The sequence below is a fragment of the Thunnus maccoyii genome, chromosome 19, assembly GCF_910596095.1.
Source record: "Thunnus maccoyii chromosome 19, fThuMac1.1, whole genome shotgun sequence".
Taxonomy (NCBI): domain Eukaryota; kingdom Metazoa; phylum Chordata; class Actinopteri; order Scombriformes; family Scombridae; genus Thunnus; species Thunnus maccoyii.
In genome coordinates, this window is record NC_056551.1 from 3,981,133 (window position 1) to 4,003,260 (window position 22,128).

A 22,128-nucleotide genomic window follows, 5' to 3' on the forward strand; every position below is an offset into this window, starting at 1 on the left:
TTGCAACCTGGATGAACGGAATACCGAATAGTCGTTTTCGGTTTACCCCAGGATGACTCAGTTTACCCACTCACTCAGATCAACTGAACACATGACATGAAACATAAACTGTAAAAAATATGGACGTAGTCACCGTGACATCACACATTGGTTTCTTAAGAGCGGTTTTGAAACTCAAAGTGGGCAGCTCCGGCAGTCGACATCTTGGCAGTGCCTGACTCCGCCCAACTCCTGCCTAATCCAAAATGGGCAAAGAGGTGGAGCTGAGGAGGATAACAGACAGCATTTGCATGGCAGTGTGGAACTCTTGGCTCATGTCACACACTTGTCATCCCAAATTGTTGTTTTTGAAGAATCTGATATCCAGGGTGTCACAGAGAGCAGTTTCATCTGTATGAGGATGTAGCTTCCATTTCAATTTTTCAACTGCAAATAGTTTGAGGTGCTTTAAACAAGTCATTTAGTCAGCCTACTACCAGTACTACTAAATTAGTACTGGTTCCTGACTGGTCAGTGCTGAAATATGGATAAGCTCCTGGACAAACGGTGCTGCTGTCGGTATTTATGTAACATTAATTCATTCTAACATAGCTGGCGTAGGTGGCAGTAATGCACCTTAACGCTGGTTGCCACCTGCCATAAAACAGAAAGAAGAAGAACTGCACAGTCAGCGGCCACGGAGACATCCACCGACCAGGTTGAGTCTGAGATGGAGGCAGGAGCAGGATAGCTGCCCAGAGGAAGAGTGGTCTTGCCCAGGCTTGTCAAGCTCCGAATAATGTTACAATCTGCCTTCTGCCTAAGTGGTGAGTTGAGTTAATATTGAGTTAAAAGTTCTGTCGAATCTTTTCACAGATCCTCTGACTGTGTGCTTGTTTTTTTTCTAAGTGGAGAAAAGACATTAAATCTTTTAACCAAGAAGTTATGCCAGGGGGTTACAACTCTTCCAGTGTAGCAATGTGCGATGTTTGGCTGTGAGGGTAGGGAACACAATGAGGTCAGCTTGGTATTTGCTAAATCTGCCTTCAATAGGAGACGCACCAAAGATAGCAATTAAGGAGGACGGGGTCAGGGTAAAGCCAAGAACCTTAGAAAGGGTGTCAAAAAAGATGTCCAAAAAGGCAAGTTTTGGGGAAAAAAATGTGTGTGTGTGGTCTGTACCTGATACAGGAATCTTCCATGCAAGGAAACAATATCCTCAGCCTGGCCCTAGTATAACAGATCCTGTGAACCACTTTCAACTGAATAAGGCTCATATGAGCACATGTGCAAGTGGAGTTGATCCTAAACAGTGCATCACTCCACCAGTATTCATCCAGCTAAAGCCCCTCCCTCATTTTTGCCACTGAAGGGTTGACTTGGCCTTGTGCTTTGGATCATTGTCATGTTGGAAAGTCCAAGTGCGTCCCATGCGCAGCTTCCAGGCTGATGAATGCAAATTGTCTACCAGTATTTTGTGATAACATACTGCAATCTTGCCATCAATTTTGAGTAAATTCCCTGTGTCCCCAAAACATCAGAGATCCACATCCATGCTTCACATTAGGGATGGCGTACTTTTCGTCATAGGGCTTGTTGACTCCTTTCCAAACATAGCATTCATGGTTGTGACCATAAAGTTCGATTTTGGTCTTATCACTCCAAATGATTTTGTTCCAGAAGTTTTGAGGCTTGTCTAGGTGCTGTTTGGCATATTGTAAGCAGGCTCTTTTATGGCTCATTGGCACAGTAACAGCTTCTTTCTGGCAACTTGACCGTGCAGCCCATTTTTGTTCAAGTACCTCCTTATTGTGCATCTTGAAACAGCCACGCCATGTTTTTGCAGAGAAGCCTGTATTTCAGCTAACGTTGCATGTGGGTTTTTCTTTGCATCCTGAACAATTTTCCTGGCAGTTGTAGCTGAACTCTTTGATGGTCTACCTGACTTTGGCTCGGTATCAACAGAAGCCTTAATTTTCCACTTCTTTATCAGAGTTTGAACACAACTGATTGGCATTTTCAAACCTTTGGATATCCTTTTCCTTTTCTTTGGCATTTCTTTTGCTTTCCCCATGACTCAGTATCCAGAAAAGTCAGTGCAGCCCTATGATGAAATGTGCAGGAGTCTCTCTAGAGCTAAGAAATTCATTGATACTGCATTGATACACAGACACTAATTACAATCAAACAAGTCAGGTGTGGAAACTTAACCTTAATAACCATTTAAACCTGTGTATGTCAACTTGTGTGTATATTATCAGGCCAATCATTCAAGGGTATGTACACTTTTGATCAGGGCCATTTGGGTAATGATCATTATGATTTAAAAACAAATGGCTTCACCTGACCACTATCCCTAACTAAAAGAAAAGTTTTCAGCATGATCAGTCATATTTTCCAAAAAATGGCCAATAATTCACAAATTCTGGCAGTGTATGTAAACTTTTAAGCACAACTATATAAGCTGGATCTAAAGTAGAGAGTAAAAATACATGATTGTTGCAAATAGGGCTGAGGGCGGAGGGAGATTTTGATCCAAAATGATGTATAATCTGTTAACAGATTTTTAATGATGAAAATACAACAGGGTTACTAGTGTATTTGGAGGGAACAAAAAGTAATGCAGGAAGAGAGGATCAAGTGCAGGAGTTGGCTCCTATAACGCAGCAGTTAATGTCAGGGGAATTAAACCATTTTTTGAGCTTTTGGAGTTTGGCGGCCCAATAATACAGCAGCATGTTGGGTAAGGCAGAGCCCCCATCCTGTTTGAGCCTCTGGAGAATTGCTTTTTGGATCATAGGGAGCTTACCAGCCCAGATGTAGGATAGTATAGTGGCGTCAAGTGAGTTAAAAAAGGATTTGGGGAAAAAAAAGAGGAAGAGTCTGAAAAAGAAATAGGATTTGAGGTAGCACGGTCATTTAAATTGTTTTGATCTGACCCACAAGTGAAAGAGGTAACATGCCCCATCTCTGAGGGTCCAATTTAATCTTCTCAGACAATTTTGTGAAATTATTCTTGTGAAGCAAGCTAAGAGAACGTGAGATGTTAACATCTAAATATTTAAAGGTGAAAGGTATTGCACCGTGAGGGATTAAATTGGTCAACTGGTTGACGGGGAAACATACGCTCTTTGCAATATTCAACTTATGACTGGAAAATACTCTGAAGGTCTTTAAAAGATTCACTATTCCGTCAACACAGTTTACTTGGTCTTGAATGTATAATAATGTTTGCCTGAGAATGATGTGAAAGATTTCAGAGCCATAAACAGTGGCTCTATAGCCAAAGCAAAGAATAGGGATGAAAGGGGATACCCTTGGCATATGCTGCAGGAGAAAGGAAAAGGGGGAGAGATTTCAGAATTTGTTTTAACACTAGCTAATGGAGCAGAATATCAAAGGTGAATCCATGAGATAAATGTAGGGCCAAAGCCAATTTTTTGTAGAACTGTAAATAAATATTGCCATTCAATGCAATCAAACACCCTCTCTGCATCCGGCAAGACGACCATTTCAGGAGTTGGAGAGGCAGAAGGAGACAAAATTATATTCAGAAATCTATGGACACTAGATGATAACTGACGACCTAAAGTAAAGCCTGTTTGGTCCTCCGATGTAATACTGTGGAGGCAGGTCTCAAGTCAGCTAGTCAGCACCTTTGCTGATAGTTTGATATCTTTGTTGAGTAGACTGATGGGTCTGTAGCTACCACATAATTTAGGGTCTTTATCTTTCTTTAGTATAAGGGAAATCAAAGCTTGGTTCAATGTCGGTGGTAAAACACCCTGTTCTGTGCACTGAAAGAAATGATACGCCCACGGATAAAGGCTTTAAACATTTCCCATAAAAGTGATGGGGATATTTGGTCAGACCTGTTGGTCTCTAAAAAGAAATCAATGTTTGTGGATACATAGTTGCAGAGCTCTGTGTTCTACAGCAATCCTGTATTCAGTTTCCACCTGCCCTGATGCCTATATGAACCTGAGGGAAGGCAGAGGTCTATTATGTGAGGGGCATGATTGGAAATTACTATGGCAGTGTATTCTGTAGATCTGACAGAAGGTAGAAGGGCCCTGTCAAAAAAAAAAAAAATCAATGCATGAGTAGACTTGATGGACAGAAGAAAAGTAAGAAAAATCTTTAGCAGTATGGTGATAGAAGCGCTAGGGTCAACACACCCTGTCTGATCCATAAGCACTGATAAAGTCTTAGACATTGCTGTTGGTGTGGCAGACTTGGATTGTGAGCGGTCAAGGCTTGGGTTAACAACACAGTTGAGATCTCCACCTAGGATTAGATAATGAGTGCCCAAATTTGGTAGGTAGGAAAATATTGTAGACAAAAAACTTGGGCTAAACCGTAATGTAGTGGCCACCAGGGTCAGAAGATATGTGATCTGGGGTGAAACTGATTGGTTTATGCAATGTCTCTGGACTCACTATTGAAATTGGAATGGAATATTTGTCCGACCCATACTTTAAGAAAACCATGGTTTATGAAACCTGATGTGGGCATCTGTACGTAGGTGTGTCTCCTGTAGAAAGGTGATATCAGTGGAGAAATTCTTTAGTTGTGAAAATATTTTGGAGCATTTAATCTGCCCCCCCAAGCTGTGTACATTCCAGGTGGTAACTTTAAGTCCAGTGTGCAGTTGCCCCACCTGACATTACAGTGGTATTTTTATAATACACAAGACAGTTTGGGGCCCCCCAGCGTAATAATAATAATAATAATAATAATGATAATAATAACAACAACAACAACAACAACAACAATAATAATAATAATAATAATAACACCCCAACATCATCAACAAACCTCGGGTAAAGTATAAGGAGACTAGAAGGGAGGGAATAGAGAGAAGAGATAAAGGAAAGAAGGAAGAAAGAGAAAAAACCCTCCCTAGGACATGTTCCCACCATCCCTGCCTCCCGCCTCATAAAATACCCACCCATCCCTACTTTTAACTGTAAATAGGTTACTTATGTATGTTTTATTTGCTATGTAATATTTCTTGTGCTATTGTTTCTTTTACAATAAATTACTACCGTGAATTGTTTCTGAACAAATACATGTTTTTACAAATCACCTAACAGTTAATCATGACATGCAGACTTTAAGAAGCTAAACAAAATGAAATATGACTTTTTAGAGATGTAAGAATTTATTTGGCTTAAGAACAAATATATACAGAAGGTTTGATTACAAGTCACAAATATAAATGAACAGCTATATAGAGGCCAATTTAATATGGAAGATATGTAGTTTGATATGGTGGGATGACTGTGGATACTTCACAAGTGGTCTGCCATATATCATATCAAAAACTGTGTTTGAAATGATGAAAATCTGAAGGACCATAACTTTAAAAAACTCATAAATTCTTTAAACATCTTCACTTCAGTCATAAATGTTTTGACAGAACAAACAACATACTGATGATTTAGATATTGTCAGTGCCTTACCAGCAGTGGAGCTAAAAATTTCAAGTTTGACATGATGGTGGCGCTTTAGGAAAAATAATAGTCAATAAAATCTAGAGGGTTCATCCACTGGGGAGCAGAAACATGGACAGGACATTTCCTGACAATCTCTCCTGTAGTTAGCAAGGTCGTATCCTTAAAAGAGCAAAATTCAGGCCGTACAACAAAAATGATATCAATAACTTTCTCTGTACCTGAATTCCTTGAGTTTTTACTTAGTGATTCATTAGACACGGGGGCTCACACGCGCACACCCACACACACACACACACACTTAACTAACATCATCATGAGTTCAGAGCGGACCTGTTTTAACGAGTCTGTGATCATAAAGAAGCAGATCAATCTCTTCCTCTAATCTCTCTGATCTCTAACTTTCTGTTTCCATCTGTCTGATTTTTGAACTGAACTTCGTGTTTTCATCTCATTGAATTTAAAGACATAAAACATGAAGTCTGTTCATAATTTAAAGGTGAATAATGATTAAAGTTGTAATTCTACATGTAAAGTTAACTGCATGCTCAATATTTCGCTTTTATCTTGCAGTATAAAAAATAAAGAGTGAAGCGTATAAACACAGCAATTAAATACAGAAAGAAGATTCTCACACTGCTCTCTCTCCCTCTCTGTCATCTTTTATTCTTGCTTTTAACATTTTTAAATCTATTACTACTAATAAAATTGAAAAAAACAGGCATTTTTAAAGGTTCTATATGCAAGAATCAGAAATTCCTTCTCATTAGTGACACCGGTGGCTGCTAAGTGAGCTGCAGTCAACATCCTGTTGCAGGTGATGTCTTTTTCCTCGCTTACACTTCTCATCATAACATAAAAGATCTCTAACGTTGTGTTTTGCACTGTGCTTCAGCAAAGCATCTCGGTAGGCTTAGCGAGGTGTGGCTGAGGAGAAACCTGCTGTGGTTTTGTTGTGAAATGTCGGTGGTCGGCAGAGGCAGCTAGCCATCTCAACCCCCCAAAAAACAAAAGTACTGTAGCCAGAAACATTGATAGCTGGCATGCGATAAGTTAGCACAGTTTTTGTTGTGGTGGGTGTCGGTCATTTGTTGACGTTAGCAAGAGAGAGGCAAGGCACTTGGGTGTGTGCAAAAACATCACATCCGGGTCCTTCGCATGGAAATCAGTCCACACACTGTTACAGACAACCGAGAAAGTTGGGGTAGGTCTCATTTTTTAATTTATATTACGACCCGTTCTCTCATTGGCAATAAAAAACAATTAATACATATAAATTGCTTCACAGTTCTTACATATAGGACCTTTAAAAAAACAAGTTTAAGCAACTGAAACTACTTGGTTAATGTCGTGCTTGAAAGACACCAAGTACTGTAGGTTGTCAGGCAGGTCGTTTCTTCTTGTGAGAACAGTCTCAAATGATTTGATCTGTAAAATAATCATAAAAGAAGAGTGTTTTAATGTTGTACTTCTGTAATGTTGGGGGACTCACAAGAGAAATGAAAAAAAGTGGTTGAGATATCCTAACTTTTAGTCCTTAGATTTCAAGATCCTACATTTCCCATAATGCAACTGGATAATAGTGTCTTTCATTAGACCCTACCTGCCTGCTGAACATCCACATCTTTCAAACACCAAGTTTGTGACGTGGTAGCTTGGGAGTCTCCAGGCTTAGATAGGCAGTGATGACATCACTATGACATCATCAAGGTGATGTTCTCAGACTTGACAAAACCACAGAAGACAGTATACAGCTGTTCTCACGGGCTGAGTGGCACTGACCTGCATGTGTAAAATCTGTGGAATGGCCCTTTAATTGTTGAAAAACGGTATTATTTCTCTCTCTCTCTCTCTCTCCTCTCTTCTCTCAGGCCATAGATCAAACCTGCAGGTGGCTTTGACCTTTGACCTTCCAACTGCTCCATCTAGAAGCAATTTATCACACACCCTCTCTGTTCTGTCTCTCTCTGTCTCTCTAGCGTGACACATTCCTTCTTCGCTGCTCCCTGTAATTTTTTTCTTTCTGGCTTTTTTGTCTTTTTTCTCACGTACAAAATGTCCCATCCTCCCTCCATGGTCTCTCTCTCTGTCTTTAATCAGTCCTCAGTTTGAACACCAACAGGTATCGACGCTATCGATCAGAAGCTGTAATCTGCAGTCGCAGCTCCAGATGTTTTTCTTTCTCTCCTCGCTTATACCTCCAACTGTACATTCCTTCACACAGGACCAGGAAACAGACTGCAGATCTTTGAAAAGTTTGAACTTCAGGAATAGTTTGTGCTTTCACTTTTACTGCCTTCAAAGAGGAACATGAGCCATCTTGCACAAGGCATGTTCAGGTGGTTAAACCTTGGAAAACACTTTTCTAAGTGACTGACCAGATAAATGAAAGAGCTAAATTTGAGATGAGTTAAACTGCTGCACAGGCCTAAAACTGCTAAATTAAATCCTGATGGTACTGCTGAGTTTGACTCGGATAATTAATTTAAAACAGTTTGATACATTTGAAAAGTGTGGACATGGTTTTAGAGTTAAGGTTAGGTTTAGGGGGCATAGAATGGATTATGTCAGTAAAGATGCTCATAAGAATAGAGGCAATGTGTGTGTCAGACACATGATGAATTTTGAGGTTTATTTTTATTAAGTGATGCCCCCTTTGCTCCCCCTTGGTGACATCATCCGTCATCATGGCCTCCACTTCCACTGCTACACAGAAGACATCCAGTTCAACATCTCCACTAAATCCATTGTCACTGTGACTCACTTCTCTGACCAGCTGCTTTGCGGAAATCAAGTCATGGATGCAAGATAACTCTCTCAAACTAAATGATGTGATAATCTGATATGATAATCATTGGTCCCAAAGCCCTTACCAAAACCACTCACAACTTCTGCCTCACCGTTTATAACTCCACTCTGTCTCCATCCCCACACATCTGCAACCTTGGAGCAATTTTCAACAGCAACCTCTCTTTCAAACACCAAGCTAATCTTGTCAGAGTGGAACGAAACATGATGATAGTGCTAGGCTGTGTTGAGAAGGCAGCACGTCTACTCAGGATGTGTTCAGGTTCAGCATTGAGTGTAGGTCATCTGCAGTTTGGCAGCGCTCACAGCTCAATACACACTTGCTGTTGTTACACGTGTAAAAGACTTGAAACATAAAAATAAGCTTCAGCTTGAGGTTACTCGGATAAAGCACGAGTGAAACATGAGCTGATATGCGATGCCTGTGTAGACGGCTGTATTGATCAAAATAGAAGCGTATCTGTGTTGGCTCTTGACTGTAAAGGGGATTAAATGATGACAGGTGGAAGGGTCAGAGTCCTGGTTCTGTGAAGGGTTCCTCATCTTGCCGATCGGTGTTTCAGGACTCTGGTGTGGAGGTTCTGGTTGTGTGAAGTGTGCAAATCTCATTGTGTGTAGACACTCAACATTCCTGAGGGTCCTGTGGAGAAGAACTACTCAAAGGTAATCTCCCTCAGATTACATTATTTTTGATTCTATGATGTCTGAGTCATTTATTAGGCAACTACAATATTTTAAAAAAATCACAGCTGACCTTTGAGGCTGCTGTCAGTGCTGCAGGTAGCTGACACTGCTGAGTACAGCCTGATGGATTCCAGATGTATCTCTCTCTTTCACTCTTATTTTATATTCAGCCAAACATGACAACTCTGCATAGATCTTACTGGTAACACTGTGTGGATTTATAATGACCAGATCATTTGAAATCATTAGAAATCCAGCAGGCCTGTTGGTAGGAACAATGCAGTAGTACTTTGACCTTGATTGGTAAGGAAATGTCCCAAAAGTGAAAGACGTCAGATCCTTTGTTAGAATAATACACTTTTAAGTGACTGAATATTTATCAGAGTGCTTGTTTGCTCATTTATATATCTGTTTATCTATTTACTTAAATTCTTTCTTTACTGTATTGTATTTGCTCCTTACAGCAACAAGTGTTACTGTCCACTTACTGCATTTTTGTTGCTTTTGTTGTTGTTTTTTACATGTGTAGCTATATCTATATACTGCAGCCTGCCTCCTTGAGAGGTCATCGTGGAATAAAGAAAAGTCTAAAAGTCTAAAAAGCAGCAGGAGGTTCAGTCTCTTTGGTCTCAGATTTTCTTATTGATCGACCGAGTGAGGCAGCCAAACAAAGTCCCCGACTCTCCGTCTTTATACCCTTTACTGCTCCCTCTTCTCCTCCATGTTCTCTCTTTCTTCCCTCGCTCTCTTCTTTTCTCCCTCCCTTACTCGTCCCCTCTTTCCCTTTATCGTCTTCCTTCCTCCCCAAATAAATGAATCCACTTGTGTACATATTCATCAATTCTCACGTAAGGTTGTAGAGGTTTTCTCATTTAGTCAAACAAGGATTTAGGTGAATTTTCAGCTTTTATTGTGAAAAGAATCTGAATGTTAAATATTAATTTCCTATCACTCTTTTTTTCCCAGCTGAAGTGTTTTTCTCAAACAGCAGCAAACTCATTTTGGAGTCAAACTGCTGTTTGTTTAAGTTGCTCTGGATGTGAAAGTTTTGTCGAGATCAGAAAGTCGTGTTGTTCTAGTTTGCGTATTTTATCAATTATTGATGCTCCCAAAAGTTCCTGCATTTAAGCTGAGAGTGTTTTTTTATTTTTTCTTGAGATAAAAAGATTATCAAAAGATCTGCGGTTGTTTATAATCGATATGATCTCACAGCTGGAAGGGAGAGAGTTTAAGGGGGAAAAACACAGAAAAACACTTCATCTACAAATGTTTTATAGGTTCCAGACTGTTGAGACGAGCCAGATACATCTACGGTAAAAGTTTCAAAGTCTTTAAATTAAACCTTATATTTATTATATTTGATTTGTTTTCAAACCAGACATATTTCTGTAAATGTTTTGGCCATGCTATTGGCATGGCGCTGTGATGGCACTGTTGATCTGTTATTCTTCGGTCCACCTCTTGGGTCCAAACTGACATATGTCAAGAACTACTGGATGTATTGCCATTAAATATTTATACATCGTTCATGGTCCCCTGAGGATGAATCCTATTTTGGAATCCTATCAACTTTGGGTGAGTTTTCCTCTAAATCCATGTAGAAACTCGAATTACATTACATTACTAATACAGAATTAGTAATGTAATGTAATTCAAATGGTGAATGCATAACATAATAACTTTTTGCGCATAATGTGACATGTTATCACATTTTGTGAAAGCTGTTACATTATGAGTTCAGTGGCAGCTTTTTAATAAAAAAACCAAACTCAAATGCTCTGAGCTCCAGTCTGTATTGATATATAGCATCATTTCCATCCTATCCAATACAGTCCAATTGTGCCCCTTGTATTTACATTTATAGATCTGCCATTCAGTACATATGATGTACATACAATGATTTCAGTTTGTTCTTTTATAGGCATTTTAAGTGTTTTTATTTACTCAATTAAAGAAAACTTTCCCAGAGTCTACCTCAGAAAAAGGCCAGTTGTTAATAATTTGTTGATTTTTTTTATTACATTATAAGTTTCTACATTTCACCATGAGGTTGACATTAATTAATCAGAGTTAATCAGATATTCACAGTCCTTTGGAGATATATGCTAATGATGTTAGTGATGATTTTTCTTTTAGTACCACCAACAGGTCAACGTTTTCACTTATTCAGTGAAATATCTCAACATCTACTGGAAGGATTGGCATCAAATTTGGTGAAGATATTAATGGTTCCCAGAGGATGTATTCTACTGACTTTGGTGATCCTCTGACTTTTCCTCTAGTGCCACCATGAGGTTGACATTTTTAGTATTTATTGAAACATCTCAATAATAGCTGTGGAGTTTGGAGAATTATTTTTATTCCTGTAAAACTAATGACATTCCCATCAGCCTCAGCTGTACTTTGTGTTCAGTGTTAATTAGTAAATGTTAGCAAAGACTCTGCACTTGGATGGTGAACATATCAAACATTATACCTGCTAAAAATTAACATGCTAGTAATGTGAGTGTCACCAGTGGCTCGAAGGGCGACGGCAAACAACAGGAGAGACTCTGAAAAAGCAACTAAAAGGATTAATTTATGAAAACATAAATTGAATTGCAAAAGATGAAATGTGGAAGTCAGTCAGGTCAGTGGTGTAAGTGAGGAGATGTGGGGGGAAATGTGGCATGTGACTGTTGGTGGGGAAAAAAGACAAAGAAACTGAACACACATGGACAGAGTGTCTCAGAGGACTAAGGCGGCAGCTTTTCTGGTGACTGGGAGCAGTGTGCCCAGGTGCTCCCAGTCAGCCCAAGTGAAGGGCCCCACCCACCAATTACATGTACTTGCTAAAGAAGAGGAAACAACCAAACAGGCCAGAGGACTGTCACAGTCAACATGCAAATTAAATGCAGCAACCTCCCTAAAACACAGACATTTCGAGTTTTTCCTCCCAAAATGTTCATTTGTTGAAGTGAACTGTTGCTGTTAGTCTAATAAATGTTACATGAACATAAACTACTGATGCTGTCATTTTGATGCTGTCATTGAAGTGAAACCAATGGCTGTCTGGAAGGAAGGATCTAAAAACGGATGGATGATTTGGAAGATGGAACATGACATTTACATGGTTTGTTGCACTAATTGGCAAAACCCCGCTGGTCCTTTAGTCCTACTTTTCTACTCTTAATTTACATCCGGAGGCTCTTTTTTTTTTGTCACATCTGTGTTTTGAATTCAGATTTAGGGTTATAACTTCTCACTGCAGTCTTGCTGAAGATCTTTATCCCTACAAACTGTTTTAAGTACTCCACTTATCCACCCACATCTTCTCTCGGAGCCTCCTGACAGCAGCAGCACATATCAACATCAGAGCCTTCAACCTGCTAAGTTCCCTTTAATCCTGAGAAAGTATTTGCGCATACTTAAACGTGGGACAAAGTCCTCCGGTGTTGGTGTTTAAAGAAAATACGAAGGAAAGTCGATGTTAAGTGCCGAGTGAAAAGGAGATCAAAAACATGACAATATGTGTGTTTAGCTCCGACAAGCTTGGAGTTTGTTGTTAAAGTTAGAGAGGATGGAGAAAGAGAGCGCAGAGAGAAAGAGGAGGGGGCTGAGGGGGGGTTAGGTTTCGATTAGTTAAGAGCAGAGAGGCTGTGATTCTGCTCAGCTGGAAAGAGAAAGTATTGACGTGGAGTCAGAGAACCTCGGCTTCCCCTCGCTTCCCTCCCCTACAGTCCCTCAGGTAGGCATTAAAACCCGGTCGAGCGATGGAGGGATGGAGAGATGGAGGGATGGAGGGGTAGAAACCCCCGAGAGCCCAGCCGGAGCTTTGATTCACCGGGGTTTCTCACATCAACCACAGGAGTCTGGGGCCCCGCGCTGGAGGAGGGGCCGCCGTCTTTAAAACCACAACGCTGTCAAAAATTAATCGCCGCCGCTTTACTTTTCAATTATCAATTCTGTGTTGAGGCGCGCAGCAGCTTAGAGCTGGCTTAAGGTTACTAACGGCTGTTAAGACGCAGGGGTTCCTGGGATTGGAGAGGGAGTGATGTGTGTTTGGTGTTTTAACGAGGTGAGGAGATCAGAGATGAGCAGTGCTGCCGCCACATTAAGATTGTTGTAACACACTTAAAGAAGTGACGGAGCCTGCACGTGTTTTTATGTTTTAATTGGACTGAAAGCTGGTTGTTATTAAAGAGTTTGGAAGTGTAGAGTGTACAATAAGTATGAAAAAGTGGAGTGGAAGTGAAGACGAATAAATTGGTTTCACTGTTCTGCCATCAGTCATGGGCCAAAGTATGGTTCTAATTCAAAGTCCTTTTGCTCCCATTTTATCCAGGATGCTTTGGCAGCTGACTTGTGTGAACTTGGGCTAGAAACGTATCCCAGCATGCATTTTGCAACAACCAGCGGTGATGGTGTAGGATTTCAGCCACACTTACAGCTGTTATTAATTTCGGTTCTGTGACTGTTGTATCACCAGATTTTTTTTAAATGAGAAATGATCAGTTTAGATTTCAAATATGTGGTCGATTTCTCAAAATAATTGCAACTTGAAAATTTGATCCAATGTTTTTGTAGATGTGAGGACCTGCAAGCCAAGCAAGACCAGCTAGCTGCTCAGCGCCCATGGTCTTCACATGGTGAACAGTGCTATCTTGGCAAGCTCTTTGCTAAAATATCGGTCGCTAATACCTTCTGGAAGATAAACTTTGAGAGTTGATATGTTAACATTTTTGCTGTCAAATGGTTTTGTGTGTGGTAAAATTAAAACATAAGTATGGTGATATTCTGTATCTTTCTTATTGTCAATAAATCTCATGAAGAAACAATGCCAACAATGAATTCTGCTAAGTATTGTGATATATCTGTGCCATAGAGTTGTTGTCCATTGTTGTCCAAAAACTTCAAAACTCAATCCAACAAAACTTCAGTGAGTCACACTGTTGCACAAGGTGGCATGTTCCTTCATCACCATCACTGTAGTTTATTTAACTCAATCCCACACACACTATCCTGCTGCCAGAGATACTTGCTAGTACACCCAATGTGTATTAATCCGCCATTGAAAATAGTCCCCACCAAATGCACAATTTCCTCCTGTTTGAGTAATGTTTGATAAAAACTACAGTGCTCAGCTGTGTTTAAAAAAATGAAACTATATATATTTGTGATTAAAAAGATCTCCACACTCACACTCTCAACCTATAGTCATCAAAATCAATAAATACTGTAGTGTTAAAACAACATCGCTCTGTACCTCATCACTTTTTGCAGTGTTCTGAGCTCGTACAGTGATGAACTCTCCTCTTCTCTTGATGAAAGGTACCAGAGCCTCGACGAACAAACTTTCTAATGTTACATATTGATCAAAAATTACTCATGCAGCAACTTTAGACTGCGTTCCTTTACTCTGCTTCTCTTAATTCCTTTAATCAGTCCGCATGAAGGCTTTTCTCCATCGAGCGCAGCACAAACCTCCTGACGGGGAGGAGCGAAGGCAGATGCTATCTTCCTGCCCACTGTGGAATGACCTCATTATTTATGATAAAGAAACCAAAGAAAAGTTCATCTGCTCTTCTGCTTTACTTTCTTCTCTCATGTTCAGGAGCAAATTAAGCTGAGAGGTTTTACTTTTCTCATGTGCAGATGTTCCTTTTTTTTCTAGCTGCAGCATCACTGTGGCTCCATCAGCAAGAGGAACCATCAGTGAAAAGCAGACTTAGGGACATCCTGATAGCCTAATGGTTGAGGCACGTATCACATATGTAACTGCAATGTCCCTGGTTTGATTCTAGCTGGGGATCTTTGTTGCATGTCATACCCCTTTATCTCTCCCCACATTTCCTATCTGTGTGTACACTGTCCGCTATCTAATGAAGGCTAAAACGCTAAGTATTAATCATTAAAATTGAGTTTAGCACCAGCAGTAAGGCCTGGATTTAAAACAGTGAAATGCAATCTCTATGGTCAGCGGATTCACTCGCTGGGGCGAAAATAAATACACAATGATTTTTCATGCTGAGTTCCACTTTGGTGAAATGTGACTTCAAATTTGCACTGCAGACTAAGAACAAACCATCTTGACGGTGCTGATCTTTGAGAAGACGGAGGAAGCTATCGGAGCTTATTAACAGTGTTGAACCATTCACTATGATTACACAATCCATTTATTTATCCATCAATTTAACAGTCATGAACTGCTTCAATTGAACATAAATTGTTGATTAAGGGCTTTTAAAAATACAGTGTTTTTAAAATAATGGACAAATTAAGGGATCTCTGGCTGTTTTCTGGAGTAAGGATTAAATATTGCTATTTTATGGTTCTGTTTCATAATTAAAGTAATAAAAAACAAATAAACTGGAGTTAGTTAGTAGGAAGAGAGTTAACATTTTATGATTTTAGTTATGGTAGTAGTACTATCAGTGGGAGTAATACTAGTTCTAATAGTATTAATAGTGAAAGTAGTGGTAAAGATGTGTGCATATGTGTGTGTATTTCTAAGCTCATCTTCCTCGGTGTCAAACACACACACACTGCGGTCTATTTAGACCCTCCTGCCTCCACATGTGTCCTCTGACCCTCGGGGCTCATGACCTCTGACCCCCGCTCTCCTCATCATAGTGTCACTACATCAGTCTGTGTGTGTTAGTGTGTGAGTGGGTGACGATGGAGGGAGGGAAGAAGGAGTTCCTGGAAACAACCCATCTGTCCCTTTTAGGACACACACAATTTGTACTTCTATTCTTGTGAGGACCCTCGATGACATAATAGCCCCATCAGCATAACCTTTTACCCTAAAAAATCTTAACCATGGCAGTCCTGTGAAAAAGAAAGGAACATACAAAATGTCCTCCCTTTCTGAATTGTCCTCACTTCTCCAAAAAAGCCCTCGCTCCCAAGGTTTAACACATGATCATTTTTCCTCACAAAGATTAAAGTCCAGCATATCACAGAGTCTTAATAATAATAATAACATAATGTAATAATAATAACAATAAACTTTATTTGTATAGCACCTTTCCAAAACAAGGTTTACAAGGTACTTTACAGGGTAAAAACAACAAACAACAGAAATCATTAAAGTGTTAATCATAAAAACAATAAGAACAACAGCACTATCAATAAAACAGTAAATAAAATAAAGCAATAAAATATAAAACATAGTAATAAAACATAATAAAAAATTAAAACAATAAAACAAATGTGGGAAAGTGTGGGAAAGGTAAGAAAGAAGGATCACAGGAAGGCTAGACTATAAAAGTGCGTTTTAAGAAGAGACTTAAATGAGGAGATATACTTTGCCCTCCTAATCTCCTCTGGAAGGTTGTTCCAAAGTCTGGGGGCCCTGATAGCAAACTCTCTGTCACCTTTGTTTTTAGCCTGGATTTAGGAACCACCTGGAGAGCAGCATTTGAGGACCTCAGAGCCCGTGATAGCACACAGGGAGTTAAAAGGTCAGAAATATAGCTTGGGGCCAGACCGTTCTGGGCTTTAAAAGTGATAAGTAAAGTTTTAAAATCAACTCTAAAACTAACAGTCAGCCAGTGCAAAGAAGAAAGGAGAGATGTAATGTGCTCTCATTTTCTGGTACCTGTTAAAATCCTGGCAACTGCATTTTGGATTAATTAGAGAAAAGAAGGACTTTTTGCTGCAGATGGAGGAAAGGGAGTTGCAATAATCTAGCCACAATTAAATAAAAGCATGAATGACTGTTTCAAGGTTTTTGGTAGACAGAAATAGCTTAATTTTAGAAGTTGAAAAAAGCATGACTATATGACAGATTTGATATGGCTGTTCAAAGTGAAGCTGCCGTCAATTAAAACACCAAGGTTTCTATACTGCGAAGTAATAAGGTCAGAGTATGAACCTAGTATGTTTGTAATTTGTGTGTTGGAAGAGTCAGTGCCAAATAGAAGTATCTCAGTCTTTTTTGAGGAAATTTTGAGCCATCCATTTATGATTGTCCTTGAGACAGTTTATAAGCAAAAACATTTCATCAGAGTTATTGGGGTCACAGCTGAGGTAAACCTTGGTATCGTCTGCGTAAAAATGGAAACTGACGTTATGTGATCTGATGAGACGTCCCAAAGGCAGCATGTAAATGGTGAACAGAATCGGGCCAAGTACCGAACCCTGAGGAACCCCACAATGCAGCCTAGAGATGGAAGACCTAGACTCAGCAATATCAACACAGAAAGTCCTGTCTGTAAGGTATGACTTAAACCATGCAAGGGCTGTTCCACTGATGCCCACCCATTGCTCTAAACGGGACAACAGGATGGTGTGATTGACTGTGTCAAATGCTACACTGAGATCTAGGAGTACTAAAATGGAGGGATGTCCAGTGTCAGCAGCTAAAAACAAGTCATTCATGACCTTAAGAAGGGCAGCCTCTGCACTGTTGTGAGCTCTAAAAGCTGATTGGAAAGATTCGAACAAAGAGTTATCATTCAAAAAGGCTAAAAGTTGATTTGCAAAAATCTTCTCCAGGACTTTGGCTAAAGAAGGGAGTTTAGAGATAGGTCTAAAATTGTTGACATCATTTGAATTGAGTCCTGGTTTCTTTAACAGGGGTTGAACAGGAGCATCTTTGAAATAGTGATGCACAGTACCAGAAGAAAGGGAGCTAATTAAAATATTCAGTATAAATGGGGAAATTGTGTTTAAAACTTCTTTAAAAAAATCGAAGGGGGAGAATGTCCAGAGGACAGGAGGAGGGATTCATTTTGTTGACAATTTCTAACAATGTAGGTTGAGAGACAAAGGTTTAAGAGATTAAAACGAGTATTGGGCCTAGCAGGCAAACAAACTGAGGGGGGTATCTACGGGTCTTTTGAGTAAAAAAGTTTAAAATCTCATTGCAGGTTTCAGGAGTAGCGTCTACAGTAGGGACAGCAAAGCATCAGTGACACGGCTTACAATTTAGAAAACACGATTAGAAATATTCAATTTAATGACATGGGGAAAGTAGGCGTGTCTAGAATTTTTAACCTCAGCTTCATCAGAGCCTTAAGGTCCTCATGGTGGCCAGGGAGCATTGACAACCTCCATTGATGCTCTTTATGACATTTACATTTTAAAGCACAAATGTTTTCATTTATCCAAGGCTGGGACATGTGTTTAGTTTTCCTGGTTTTAAATGGTGCAATTTCATCAAGGATGGAATTACAGATGATGTGGAATTAGTTAGATGTTTATCCACTGAAAATAAAGGCTCTATCATACAAGGACTAGGTAATATAAACACCATCACATCACAGCAGGGTGGGGCTTCTGGGCTCTGACTGGCTGAGTGGGACAAAGGCATGCACTCCGCTCCGTTAAACTGCCCGAGAAAGAAGAACAAGTGCACAGAAGAGAAAAAAAACAGGTGGAGGCAGTAAGACTAGCCAGTAGGAGCGCAGACATGTTTGATTGGAAGCAGAATCAACCAATCGAATGCAGTAAACTGCTTCTACAGTTAGACCTCAGTTTAGTCTCACTGGTGAAGTTTCTGTCTGGATTAAAACCACTTAGGGCCCTATCTTACACCTGGTGCAAAACGCGACGCAAAGCATGATGCAAGTGTCTTTGCTAGTTTAAGACTGATGCAGTTATCATCCCATCCAGCACCCACCTTGTTTATATCGCAAATGCACTTGCGCCCATCTGAGCACCCATGGGTGTGTTGGTCTTAAAATGAGGTGTGGTCAGGCGCATTGTTGGCACATTGCTATCTTGAGGCAGTGGAAAGTGATTGTGCGATTGACCAACAAAACCTGGTCGAAAGTCAATAGCACAGCATTTCACAGTTATTTTAAGGGCACATTATCAGAATAGTAATATGTGCCTACATAGGCGGGTGCACAACACACGTACACTCTCCTTGTTAAACACACAGCACAGCAGTGCACAAACATGCAAAAGATTACAAATAAAAGGATTACAATGTGAAATTATTATTGTGTACATCCACATATTTTAAAAAATACGTCATAATGGTTAGTCATAATATTTATCAGAATTAGCTAATCGCAGCAATTATTTGACCAATTGTGGCAATACACGTAGGTATTTAAACAGACCCATCAGGTTGAGGGTGTCTGTCAAGACCCAGCAAACGGGTATCGACAACGGATCAGACACGGATTGACTTTCCCTCTGCATCAATATAAGACCATGTAAGTCGAACAAAACATCACTTGTTGAACCCCTCGGTTAAATATCTGTGTATTTGCTCATATATTCTTGATTCGCACAGCCAAATGGAATACCGGATGGGACAGGAGACCACATATCTGTCCCTCAACGAAGAATAATGCAGCCATAAACTATGCCTATCAGACATCTGCAGTGTCCTGGCAGATGAGCTGCATAACATTGCCATGTGTCATGGATGTCTCTTGGAAATAAATGAGGACACAGTACAGGACTTCAGAATTTCCACCGTCTGTTCTCCCTCCATAACTACCCCCTGCTCCAGCCTACTGGGTCTGGCCTCAAGATCTTCAGCCAGTGGAGCTGCATGACGTTTACTGTTAATTTATTGAATGGCTTTGTTGCATGTGTTAATGTAAAATAAATGATTTTCACAAGAAGCCTGCATGGTTTGTACACATTGATTTATCGTTATCTCTCGTTCTTTGTTTACCTTATATGTTCCTTCACTCCTCCTCTCACCTGCCCTGCATTACCCTCGTTAACCCTGCCCTTCTGTGTTTTCCCCACACCTGCACTGTCTTAGCCTCGTCAGTCTTGCCCTGCTTCTAGTATCCTCCCCAGCCTATCAACTCCCAGCCTGCCCTTGTGTTGTGCCATCTGTTCCTTGTTGTCTGATTAGTTCAATTTGTATATATGTTCAGTTTTCTGTTCAGTCCTTGTCGAGTTGTCTGTTCTGTTCTGTTCCGGGAGTGTGTTCTGTTCATCCTGCTCAGCTCAGCCAGCTTTTGTGTTTTTGCTTGCAAGTCCCAGAAATAAAGGTTTCAGTACTTGTTTTGGTCTCTGCATTTGGGTCCACCTGCTCTGCAATGTGTGACAACCACTGGCTTAGACAACACAAACTAACTGTTACACAATCAACTCTCATTTTACTGAGCAAGGAACTAAGTTTAAAATAGTGTTTGGAACAGGTGTGGAATAACAAAGTAACAATGAGCACTTAGTTTAAGAACACCATTTACAATGTATAATATATACAAGAAATACATTAAATGATGATATTTAAATCTCTCACACACCCCAGGGAGCTTTGGTGGAATCCTGCTGTTGTGGTAGATGGTTTGCTCACATGCTTTCAGTTCACAATCCCTCTCAGATCCCTTTCCTCTGCAGAGAAGTGTTCCTTCCTACTCCCTGGCAAGTCTGCCATTATAATAGCAATTCACTGAGGTGTAACCACACTTGGCTTTTACAGGGAATGGGAGATGACACTCTGATTGGTTGAACGCATGTTACACCTAAAACACATATGCTTGAGAGACTACGTACAATCCCTTTGAACCATTTGCCTTGCACTGCAACCGTTTTTTCCACCATTAAACTAGCAAAAGTGTATTTGGACGTGCCCTAAATGCACTTGCACCATGCTCTTCAGACCACGCGCTTAGATTATTACAATAGGGCCCATAATGTATTAATTCCTAATTGTTTTAATTAATATATTTGTCAGTTGATACATAAATATGAGGTTCTTGAGAAGTAATAGGCAATCAGCCCGTTCCCAACTGGCACATTTTGAACAGGCACTGCACTGGTTAGTTAAATAGACAGGAGGATGCTAACAGCTGGGCTAACTTACCTTTGAGTTAACTGATGTTTCAGCAGCTTGTAGATTTGTACAACTTGCACCCAGCATGTCACAAACTGTCTGTGGGTGCCCAGTATTTGACCTCACACAAAATGAAAAGTACTGAGACTCAACAGGAGGTGCTGTTGCATCATTGTCCAGGTGTTTCAGTGTAGCTAATGTTAGCTAGCTAGCTAGCTAGCTGACGGGAGGTCTCTTCATAAAGGTCATGTTTGACACTGGGACCAACTTTATTTAAATCTTACTAGAACACATCCATTAAAATTAATCATTGAGTGTCATTCATAAACTGTAAAACTGTAAACAAAATTTATAAATTAACTCAGAAAAAAATCTTGCATTATAGTTATGAGCAACTCTTCAAATTTTTACATAATTCATTATCATAACAAAAAATATCATTGTCAAGTGATTTTCATAGAAATTAAGTGAAGTCAGTGGCTGGCTGGAAGGAGGGTAATTAAATCTAAAAAGTGATGGATGATGAAAATGATCAGCAGTGATGGAAAGTGTGCAGAATTTATATTTAATAGATTAAAATATGAAACAACACTAGTATAGTCCTTTGTCTTAATCTAAATTGTCATTCTTAAGCTTTTTTTCATGTTTTGAATTTCAGATTCAGGATTTAAACTTCTCATTGCAGCATCATTGAAGATCTTTATCCCTACAAACTGTTTTAAGTACTCCACTTATCCACCCACATCTTCTCTCGGAGCCTCCTGACAGCAGCAGCACATATCAACATCAGAGCCTTCAACCTGCTAAGTTCCCTTTAATCCTGAGAAAGTATCTGCGCATATTTAAACATGGGACAAAGTCCTCCAGTGTCGACGTTTAAAGAAAATACGAAGGAAAGTCGATGTTAAGTGCCGAGTGAAAAGGAGATCAAAAACATGACAATATGTGTGTTTAGCTCCGACAAGCTTGGAGTTTGTTGTTAAAGTTAGAGAGGATGGAGAAAAAGAGCGCAGAGAGAAGGAAGAGGGGGCTGAGGGGGGGTTAGGTTTCGATTAGTTAAGAGCAGAGAGGCTGTGAGCTGAGAGTTCACTTGTACTCCTAAAATATACAAAACCACCACTGTGGTGCCTTTAAAGAGCAGATCAAACTGCACTTGATTCAGATCTGAGGTTAAATCCCACCACACACAAGAACTGACTCAACAGTTATAGTACCCTAATATAAAGGAATTTGAAATCTAAATATATACCAAAATTAACTTAATTAAGTAGAACAAACCAAATGCAAAATTCATATTCTGTTTACTATGTCATCATCATGGTTTGCCAATTTTTATATTTTTCAAATGTTATGATCTTTATCATTGTATTTCAGCACAGCAGCTTCCAACAGTTTAGTTGTTCTTGTAAACAGCTCAGTATCATCTTGTGTTGCAGCTGATAGCATAACATCACCTACTGTAGG

The 22,128-nt window shown here is 39.8% G+C and overlaps 1 long non-coding RNA gene across 2 annotated transcripts; it reads left to right on the forward strand.

The window, feature by feature from the left end:
• Positions 1 to 667: 667 nt before the first annotated feature.
• Positions 668 to 19,889, forward strand: LOC121885827. Of its 2 annotated transcripts, XR_006092618.1 has the most exons (3): positions 668 to 806; positions 18,969 to 19,078; positions 19,159 to 19,889. It is a non-coding gene; the product is annotated as an uncharacterized LOC121885827 (long non-coding RNA). The 2 variants fall into 2 exon arrangements; XR_006092617.1 differs by lacking the exon at positions 668 to 806 and having other exon boundaries at positions 18,896 to 19,078.
• The last annotated feature ends 2,239 nt before the right edge of the window (positions 19,890 to 22,128 follow it).